Source organism: Cyprinodon variegatus, unplaced genomic scaffold (genome assembly GCF_000732505.1).
Source record: "Cyprinodon variegatus isolate N-32 unplaced genomic scaffold, C_variegatus-1.0 Scaffold749, whole genome shotgun sequence".
NCBI lineage: Eukaryota > Metazoa > Chordata > Actinopteri > Cyprinodontiformes > Cyprinodontidae > Cyprinodon > Cyprinodon variegatus.
In genome coordinates, this window is record NW_015151202.1 from 354,475 (window position 1) to 365,141 (window position 10,667).

Genomic DNA, 10,667 nt, shown 5'->3' on the forward strand with positions numbered 1-10,667 from the left:
ATAACACACATCTAATGTTATTATCTTTCCTCAGCTTTTCTAGCTATGCACTACTTTGTGTTTCGTCAATCACATATGATCAAAATGAAATACTTTGAACTTTGGGGTTGCAAGGAGTACTTTTGCAAAATCATGTAAAGCCAAAAGAAACATGAACATTAATTAAGTAGTGTTGGAAAAAGTTTTAGTGGAGAGCAGTTGATTGACAAAGAATGCTGCTCTGAAACTCTGAGGCTGGTACTGAAAAGGCCCGATCTCTACTACCATCCAATTTAGAACTGGAAATATCCAAAAGTAGCTGTACAGATGATTTAGGATTACAATGAAGACAGGGGAGTTTGGATATGCATCAAAAGTACAACCAATGCTATGCTCTAAAACCAACAAAAGTATTTAAAAATCTGTTTCTAATATCCAGTGAGGGAGAGAGAGGGGTTCTTCAAGTTTAAGTTAGGAGTCTGGCTGCAGAGTCCTGCTCCAAGAACACCATCGCTGGCTCATGTTCAAATACAAAACGATGCAGTAATCTAACCATTCGGTAATCAATGCTTCAATAGCTGTCTTTACATCATTACTTAAAGAGGATTAGTTTGACCCTTTTTCTGTAAATTATAAAATAAACCTTAAAGGGCTCCTTATGTTCATGAAGGTTAAAGTCTGTGAAAACACGAACCATGTATGGAGATCTGTCAATTTCGCTTAGACACATTTTGGCCTAAAAGCAAATAAATGGTTCATTATTTGTCCCTTAATCTGCCTGATTTAATCAAGGAAAGAGATAAAGTTATTTTAGATGCAGAAAGGAAATCTATCTACCGCACATCAACTGCATGGCAGTGTTACATTCACATGACTAAAAATGCATCTTCCACAAATATCGACATTGCACGCAAACATTAAAAGGAAATGCACTGCAGTAAGAGTTTAGTTCCCCATTCGACTGAAAAAAATAAATTATTATATTGGCACAATAATTTAGCCATTTTCTAATTATTTTGTACAGAAACCCACAAATACAACTTATTAATTTGAAAAGAACAACATTTTCAAAGTTAAGCTTTACATTAGAAAATAAAGATCTCACAGAGGAAAAGAATACTGAGCAGTTATCGCTAGAAAAGGTACAATAAATGAAGCAATGAGATGTTCAAATTAAAAAGAAGAGAAAGAAAACAGCACCCAGTTTACAGAACAATGCGAAAACAAAAGAAACAAAAAAAAAAAAACATAAATATGGGAAGAAACCAACATTTCCAGAGAAGGTAAAATAAGGAACTGTGCAAAAAGCATCAGTATTTTTTAACTTGCGTAAAACACATAAGTTCAAATACATCTTGATCAGATGATGAAGAAGATGTGCGACTAACATCAGCTGAGAGGAAGGAGCTGCGATAACTCCTATTATATCTGACTCCAAATCTCCAGTGTTCATGAAAGAAATAAAATGAAGATTTTATTTCTGAAATAATTTGGCATGAAGCATGTCTTAATTCTTGACTATTAAATATGTCAAAGTTTGGTCATTTAGCGATATAGTTTTCTGGTCATGTTGAGTAATGCCAGACAGAAGGAAACCACAAACCTAAAGAAATTAGTGTTCCTCAAAACTTTGCACGTCTACCCTCATAGTGGACAGGAAGGCCGAATATAACTACAATACTCTGAACCGCTTTAAAATTATCATCTGTTTTTATCTTTTTAATGCTGTTAAATGTTTATATCTGAGGAAGAAGTTCCTGTTAAATACAAAGGCTTAAGTTATTTAAGGGAAAAGGTTATCACAGCTAACTTGCTTGTTAGTTTTACTTTACCCATTCTTGGAATCAACAACTGCCATGAAGAATTAAACTGGCAAAGAGTCTATTACATTATTGTTTGTGCGATTCTCTGCTTAATTGCATTTATTTTGTCACATAGGATTGTTTTTGAACACTTCTGCAGGGTTTTCTGGTAACAGAGATAAATTCATGACCATGTCAATTAAGACCAACTGTTCAGGCCCCTAGGCCTTAGGTTCCATTAAATTAAATAATTCAAAATCAGTTATTCGTATTTAGCCAGGTTTTCTTGGATATAAAAATGTATTTTATGTGCTCTGGAAATAGCGTAAAACCAAACATAGCCATTTTTGCACTTTCAAATTTAAAGATTTTGTTGGGGTTTCAGATGTTCAGCGACCAGACTTAATGCTTATAGTCGAACAATGGCGATATATTCAATAACTAAAGTTATACTGCATATGTGACTGATTTCAGGAGATATAAATCATGTTCAGTTGCAGTAATTTTTCAACTTTTTTTATGTTTCAAGCACTAAACAACCATTTAGGAGTTTAAGACTTGTGTTAGTACTGATAGACGTCTAAAATCCGTTATAAATGCTGTGAAAAAAGATCATCTATGCATCCATAGCCCAGCGAGTCACCAAATGCAGCAACCCTTCCTTCTGAGAAGGGACTGTGTAAACCTACACATTCACCAGGGAGACTGGGAAAACTTCAAACAGGAAATCTCTCACCAGAATTTGAATTGAGGATCTTTTTTTTTTTTTTTTTCTTTTTAAGGCTTAGGCTGCAACAAATGTGCCACCCTGACATTAGCAAAATATGCAACATACAGAGAAGTTGATTCAAGCAAAAACAAATAATGGCTCCTCCAGACTAAGCACTAAAATGATTATGAAATGAGGGAAATATTTTATGTTATCCAACATATTTTACAGACACTGAGGTTTGACTTTTAATAAAAACAAAGATGAAACCTGTGTATGTTATTTGTACTACCTGAATATCTGTATGAAACCAGTACAAAGATTCCCAGAGGTATTTGTTTCTAATGGCACATATGAAATTATTTCCAGCATTTCCGCCCTGGCATAATGAAAGAAGTTGCCTTAAGTCTTTTGATTAAAAAAACATGGCTGGATTTCTCAGAATTCTTCAAACAGAAACATTGTGAGACTAGCACTTTTTATTTTGCAATAAACCACATTTCAGTGACATTTGTGCAAATCTGTGAGGATTTTTGATGATTAATCCTCAATCTAACCTCAATTTGCTTCCCTCTAAATTCAACCAACTCATCAGTGTTTATGTAGGAGATACTACTGTCTAGATTTAATGACAAATCAGAAATGATCTACTTATGAAAACTGATGACCCCACATTCCAGCAGGTCTAAACTAAACTGTTTTCTGAACAAATTATGAAGCTTGTGAAACAAAAAAACTTTCTTGTATATTTTTTCTGTGGATCTACACCAAAATGCTATTTATATTTACAGTTGTTTCTTCCCCCATCCATGATTTGTTTTCCATTAAGTCCATTTTGGCTCAAACAATAACTGAGGTGTGATCTGACACTGATGTTCCTTGAGCTTAAAGTTAACCTTTAATTTTAAAGTTTTTCTGGGCTCTTTTGTTACCATTAGTATTATATTTCTCTTTGATTTATCCTCAATTTCCCTCCTGCAGCCACGCCCAGGGAGCTTGGTTATATCAATCAATCAATCAATCTCTTTATTTAGACACAATTATGGTCCATAAACAGACAAAAACAAGAACAATAATAAAAAAAAAAGAGGAAAAAAATTATATATATAAACTGACATATAAACTAAAGCGCCAATGATTCCACAAACTGGAGAAGAATCTCACTGAGCTTTGAATAGGATTGGTCAGAGTCTGAATGATGCTGTTTGCAGAGTCTGTTAATCTACACATACATCTGTAAATAATGTTTTGAAGCACAGCAGCACAGGTTGGTACATTGACATTTAAGATCTCTTGGATCTTAAATTTCTGAATAAAATATGCAACTATAGTCCAAAAACATGACTGTTAGGTCAATTTGCTTCTCTAAATTCTCCTTATGTGTGAAGGTTTGTGTGAATGGTCGTTAGTCCTGTTTGTCTCTGTCTTGCCCTGCGATGGACTGCTGAACTGTCCAGGGTGTACCCCGCCTCTCGCCCATCGAGAGGCAGTACCCCTTGCAACCCAAGTAGGAATAAGCTTGTCAGAAAATGGATGGATGAATATATGCAACTATAATCAAAGGAACATCAAGCTGCTTTCTCTTTAACAAGCTTGTTTAATATTTTATTTCTAATCTCCTGAGGCTACTCTTTCTTTCACTTCCTCTGGTCCATGTTGAGTGTGGTACACACCATGTCCCCAAAAAGCACAGTGACTATCTGCAGCCCCATATATACCCCCACTGACTGATTTCAAGATTGCAGACACCTGTGATGCTAATTAGTGAACACCTTGATGCTACATCTCACATTATTTTCAATCTTTTCTAGGGTTACTATAGGTTTTGGACAGGCCTTTTTCATAAGTTTTTTTTTAAATCATTCTGATGAAGTATGGTTGAAAAGCAATGTTAGATTTTTATTTGTTCATTTTCATAGTTTTTATTTATTATTACTTTTCTTTTGTGACCATTGTGTGTTTTCTTCAATTAAAGCAGGCTACCAACAATTTTTTCCATGTGTGTATATGAACATTAGAACGTGTTTCAAGTCTTGCTACATAGATTATCTTGGGATTCAGGTCTTTTTTTCTGTGAGATTACTTCTTATGCATGAATATGCTTTGATTTATCTATCCCATGGTAGTTTTACCAATGCATCTAGGGTTATGGTCCTGCTAGAAGGTAAACCTCAGCCTAAATATCAAGTCAATTACAGCCAATTTCCTTCCTGGATTGTCCTGGATTTTTCTGCATCCATGGATAATCATCACATCACTATGCTGGCACTTCCACACTTCACATCTTTGAGGAGTTAATTATGGTGATAGGTGGCTAGAGTTTTTGGCACACAAAAGTTCTGCTACTTTTGATTACATCTGACCAAAGCATGTGTTTATTTTGTCAGTCATACAGTTTTTCAACTGTTTTTTCATTAATATAATTCTTCTTGCTACTTTTCCAAAAAGGCCAGATTTGTTAAGTGCACCACTAATAGTTACTACTTGCACCTGAGCCGTGGATCTGTCCAGCTCCTCCAGACTTAGTGACCATGTGCTGGTTTTATCAGTAATTTTATCCTTGCCTGGCTTGTTGTTAAGGTGGACATCAATGTCCTGATGGCTCTCTTGAAATTTCTGGTTTATTGATCAAACAATGTTTCATAAAAAATGCAATCCTTGGGATATTTCATTTATACCTAAGCTGTGTGCTTGGTTACTTGGACGTCATGGTGCATTTTATCTACTAGCATTCTCTAAAATCATCAGTGTTTAAATAGCAAATGCTACTACACGTCATGGAGAGCAGCCTTAATAGTTATTCCTTATAATGAGTTTGTCTGAGTCTGCTTAACACACAGAGATGATGGATATGCCTGCAGCCTCTCCAATTAAATACCACTGCAGTTTAAACATTGGCGCTGACCAGCATTTTCAAACACAAAATAATAACCAAGAAAGCAATAGATGCAGCGATTTGAAGTTAAATCTGCACCTAAGTCTCTCCCAGCTCTGGGAGCTCTTGCAGATCCTGGAGACTCCTCAGTATCAGTGATTTATATACCAGCAGAGATGTAGCTGAAAGCACGGTTAAGATGATCCAGATCAGACGGTCCCCCTCCTATCCCCACCCCTGCATCATATTACTGTGGTGCATTGCACTGTATGCTGTGTACTTTTGCCCTTGCCTGGTTTTCAGACTACAGTTTCTAATTTTAGTCGTGTAATTGTCCTGGCACACAAGGTGCTGGTGAGAGATCAAGTGTTAGGATGTAGATGCAGGAAAAACTAGGTCAAAGAAACCAGAGCTGATTTCAGAGCAAGAATGGAAGCCTGATATCATCGTATACAGCCTATAAGTTTTGTCTCTTTGAATTTGGTTTTACTTTTAAGAAAATTATGTTCAGACTAACTGAAAACCTTAAACATATTACAGATATACTTAAGTTCACAGATCAGTTAAGCATTTCAGAGTAACTCTGGAGGGGCTGCAGAGATCCACAGCTCAGGGAACAGACTGTTGACATGACAACTAGTAGTCTTGCAGGTTCCAGTGATTGATTTTATGAAAGACCAAAAGAAGAAAGCTAGCTTTTTTACCTATTTTTTTTTTAATTGGGGGGAAAAAATAACCCAGCAGGAACATGGTGGTGGCATCATGCTGCCATGATCCTTAAATTATACTGGAGGATGTTCTTTTCGCGGGTAGATCATCAAGTGGTCCTCCTAATTGTTGATCATTCATGTGATATGTTTACGTAAGGCCTACATTCTCGTTCAAAGTTTCACTTTCTAGTAGTGAGTCTGACATAATAGAAAGATCTTCTTTTGGAAAGTAAGGTTGTGTGAGCAATGAGAACAGCCATTTTATTAAATAGAGTGTGCATGAGGAGAAATGGGCTTGTGCATGCTCCCGCACATAAGTGTTCCCTCTCGGGAGTGGCTACAGGGTTGTGCATGTGCATTATTTTTATTTTTTTTCATCCACTATACGTTTAAGTAGAAAAGAAATGGAAAAGGCCTGAAATCTGGGATCAAGGCAAGAAGCACAAACATAGAACCACAGTGACCGTGTCTGAATAAACCAAATTATTGGTGGCCCAGTTGGTCCAGACCCAACTCCATTCAAGAATCAGTAGCAAGGATTAAAGACTATTTGACATCTAAGAAGGACAGATATTTAAAGTATATGAAATATCTTTAATGGTCATATTTTTTGTGGGTATTTATATAAAAAAGAAATAAGCAAATTCATTCAATCTTCTATAGTATGAAAACAAAAGCTAGGGATGTTGCATTCCTCATCATATTCATCAGATTCACTATAGTGAACCAAGATTACTGGAGGCGTAACGTCTATAAACTCTGTGACATAAAACTTCCAACAGAGCAGAGATTTAAACCCAAATCTCAGGAAAAGACAACAAGTACAAAATGCCTTCATCTGATATCTGTTAAAACCTCTGTCGACATGCGTGGAGCAGCTAAGGTCAGTAGACAAAGCGGAGATAAGAATCCCATGCAACAACAAAAACGTGGAAAAGGTTTAAAGATGAATTTCTTATGACAGTTGGAGATCTTATACCTCTGTTAGGAAAAAAACGTCTAATTAATCATCTGATAGTGTGGTCATCACAGGTAGTCAACAAAATGTAGTTAAAAATCCTAATTTGATCCTAAAATGCTGCAGTCTGATACAAATTAAAGAGACCATATCTATCCTATCTTAGCTTCTCTTCTTTGGCTTCCTGTTAATCCAGAATAGAATAGAAAATCATCCTGCTGACATAAAGAGCCCAAAATAACCAATCCCAGAGATCTGGTTGTACTTTATGTTCCTAACAGAGCACTTTGCTCCCAAACCACAGGTTTACTAGTGGTTCCTAGACTTTCTAAAAGCAGAATGGGAGGCAGATCCTTTAGTTATCAGGCTCCTCTCCTGTGGAACCAACTACCAGTTTTAGTCCTTGAGGCAGACACCCTGTCTACTTTTAAGGCTAGGCTTAAAATGTTCCTTTTGATTAAGCTTGTAGTTAGAGAAGCTCAAGTTATGCTGAGCTATCTCTATAGTCATGTTGCTATAGGCTTATGCTGCGGGAGGACATAAGGACCATTTTTCATCACTCATTTTACTTCCCTTATCTAATTCTGCTCTATTTTTTAGTAACATTTCTAACTTTATATTCTCTCTGATGTTATTTTTGTCATAGTAGCTTCATCTGGTTTGTCCCCATTTCGTTACGATACCATACTGGAGAGTTTTCCGTCCAAATCCCATTTGGCAGGAAAAATCGCTCCTACAGTAGCTCATTTGCCTAACTGTTTCTTTCATATGGAGCTAGTACTGTTACGTTTTCTATTATAGAACGTATTTTTGTATCTTCTTCTGTCTCTTTGAATTCTCAATTGGCCTGAGCAAAAGGCTACTTTACAGCTAATTCTTCGGGATGACTCACTGCAGTCAGCTGGGTTTCCTTAGAAAACTTTTAACCGATCAGTCTGGATTATTTGATTGAATTGTCTCTGTAAAGTGCCTTGAGATGATATGTGAACCGGACTGAATGTTTATAGGGATATAAGCACAGAAAACTGGGACTATAGAGACTTTATATCTTAACGATGTTGAATGTTCATTTATTCTGAGACTCTTTCAACTGATTTATTGAAAATAAGTTTCAAAACAAGGGCGTTAATCCCATCCAAATAAGAGCAATGCTTTTATTTATATCTTCTGGTGATTAAATACATGGTAATTACTTAATGTTGTATCATTATTTACGTTGGTCTTACATCACATATGGGCAGTTCCTTTCCTCTGGGGCCAGGGCCTTTTATTTTTCAAATGGGATCCAGACTCTAAGATACAGAGTCCAAGTCTTTTAATCAACTTCTAGCCATGTCATCAAATCCTACATGCAATCTGCTAATGACCATTCATTACAAACAGATGGATTCAAGCAGAAAAGTACTTCCTCTCATCTAATTTAAACAACGAGCCATTACCAGTCTAAGGCTAAATCAGTAGATAAGATGATGATTTGATTAATCAGCCAGGTTTAATGCAACACATTTCTAAACAGACAAAACATCCACAAAGGAACATCAAGCAGCTTGAAGATGATCTGAAAAGCCCCTCTCTTTTGCATTTATTCTCTTTAGTCATGCATTATTCACAATCACTGCTGCCATTTACCGTACCTTTTTTCTGGCTGATATTTGCTTCCTTTATAATTACTTGTAGTATTCTCTGTTTAGCCGAGTCTCTTTCCTTATTGGAGCCACTGGTGGGCCTATCGATACCCAGTCCTTCTGTATTTTGCCGTTTCCCTTTCATGTACAGAGCCCTTAATAGACAGACTCTCCTGTTTCTACATGATACTTTGTTTCACTTGTCGATAGAAAGCACTTCTGGTCCAGGTTTTATGTGGCTTTTAACCAAATAATGCTTAGAAATTAACTGAATTTGTGTATAACTTTTGGTTAGATAGTGTTTAATTAGGCTAAAGTGATTTGCAATGCATTTAGAATATAGATAACTGTAAATCTAAATGCAAGTTATATTCAAAAATAAAAAAATTGAAAACCTAAAGGTGAATACTGACTCCATCTACAACAACTGATCCCCACTGAGCAGAACAGGTTTCTCTAAGCCCTAGGAGTAACTTCAAAAGTTATCATACGCCACCGGCTCTGCATAAAGCCCGCTGCGGAAAGAGTTGTTTAAACCAGTGTGTATCTGACAACATGCGGTCCAGTATTTACATGGTACAGGAGTAGTTTTTAACTCAGCAGGGATTATATCTCAGAGTTCTTTCATGTTGTCTGCAGCACTGGAGAGTTGTGTGCAAGGATCTACATTCTCACACTGACACCTGCTGCGAAGGCTCAAATGCAACTGTGTTCAAGTCTCGACCTCTACTCCAATGGTTCAGAAGTCCTCTTTTAACTTCCTGTGCAGCTAACACAACACACACATAGTTGCAGGGGATATTATTAACATGGTAAATGAAAGCTGCAAATCTGTTCAGACTGTTTCATATCAGATTTCAGCCCTTAGCCAAGTTGGCATAAATGGAACCCCCTACACAGCTGACCACAAAATGCCAATGTTTATCAAGATAGATAGATAGATAGATAGATAGATAGATAGATAGATAGATAGATAGATAGATAAATAATATTAAGTATAGAGGCTTCAATGGTTATGTATAATTCATTGCAGTTATGATTTTTTTATTTTTTTTGTTTAAAAAATATATAAATATAAAAATATAACCGTGGATGTCTGGGGGACAGTGATCCGCCTACATGTTATGAAGTCATTGCCCATAGGAAGACGTTACTTGGATTACAAAACCGAATATCGTCAGAACAGCTCCAAATGACACAAAACTAATATGGGTGAGTAGAACATGATGTATTAAGGTAAAATCAAGGACCAAATGTAACAAAAACGGTGTTCCCCTTTAAGGATTTTAAACTGGAGATAGTATTATGCAATCTAGAGTTCTTAGGAGAAAAAAAAACATAAATATAAGTGGTTTAAATTAGCACCTTTAGATAGTCTATGAATTACTAACCAATTTGTGTCATCGGTTCCTACACTCTACTTCAATATCGCCTCATACTTTTTTGACCATATACTACCTTAAAAGTGTTGGTTGCAATAGAACTTTTTTGTCGCCCCTATTAGTCCTCTTAACCATGCCACCCTGGGCTGAGAGCCATCCCTCTCAAAGAGCCAAGGCTCTCAGCCATCCCCATAATGGAAACATGGCAGCAGTTACATCTCCTTTGACCTTGGGCTTTTTCTAGCTTCCAGCAGGAGTTCCACACCTGCACAGCGGCTGCATCACACCAAACATTAGCGTTTGTCATTTTACAGACCAGGAATCACTCCGCTCACTTTGTTGGCATGTCGTGCCCCCACCACCCCCACCCACAAGCGGTCCCATCCGGGACTCTATGGCCGCCTGTGTCAGCATGATACATCACACTGGCCGCCTTCATGAGAAACGCAGCCTTACTTACCCCAGGAGAAATGCCGTCACGTGCGCACCGCGAGGAGAATGATGCATGTGGTCGCGCGCTCCTTCCTTCCCTCGATCATCTGCAGATTCAGCCCTCCCTGACGCAGCTGGCACACAGGGGGTGACGCAAAAGGGGGCAAGATATGACTGGTCCAGATACCCACAAAC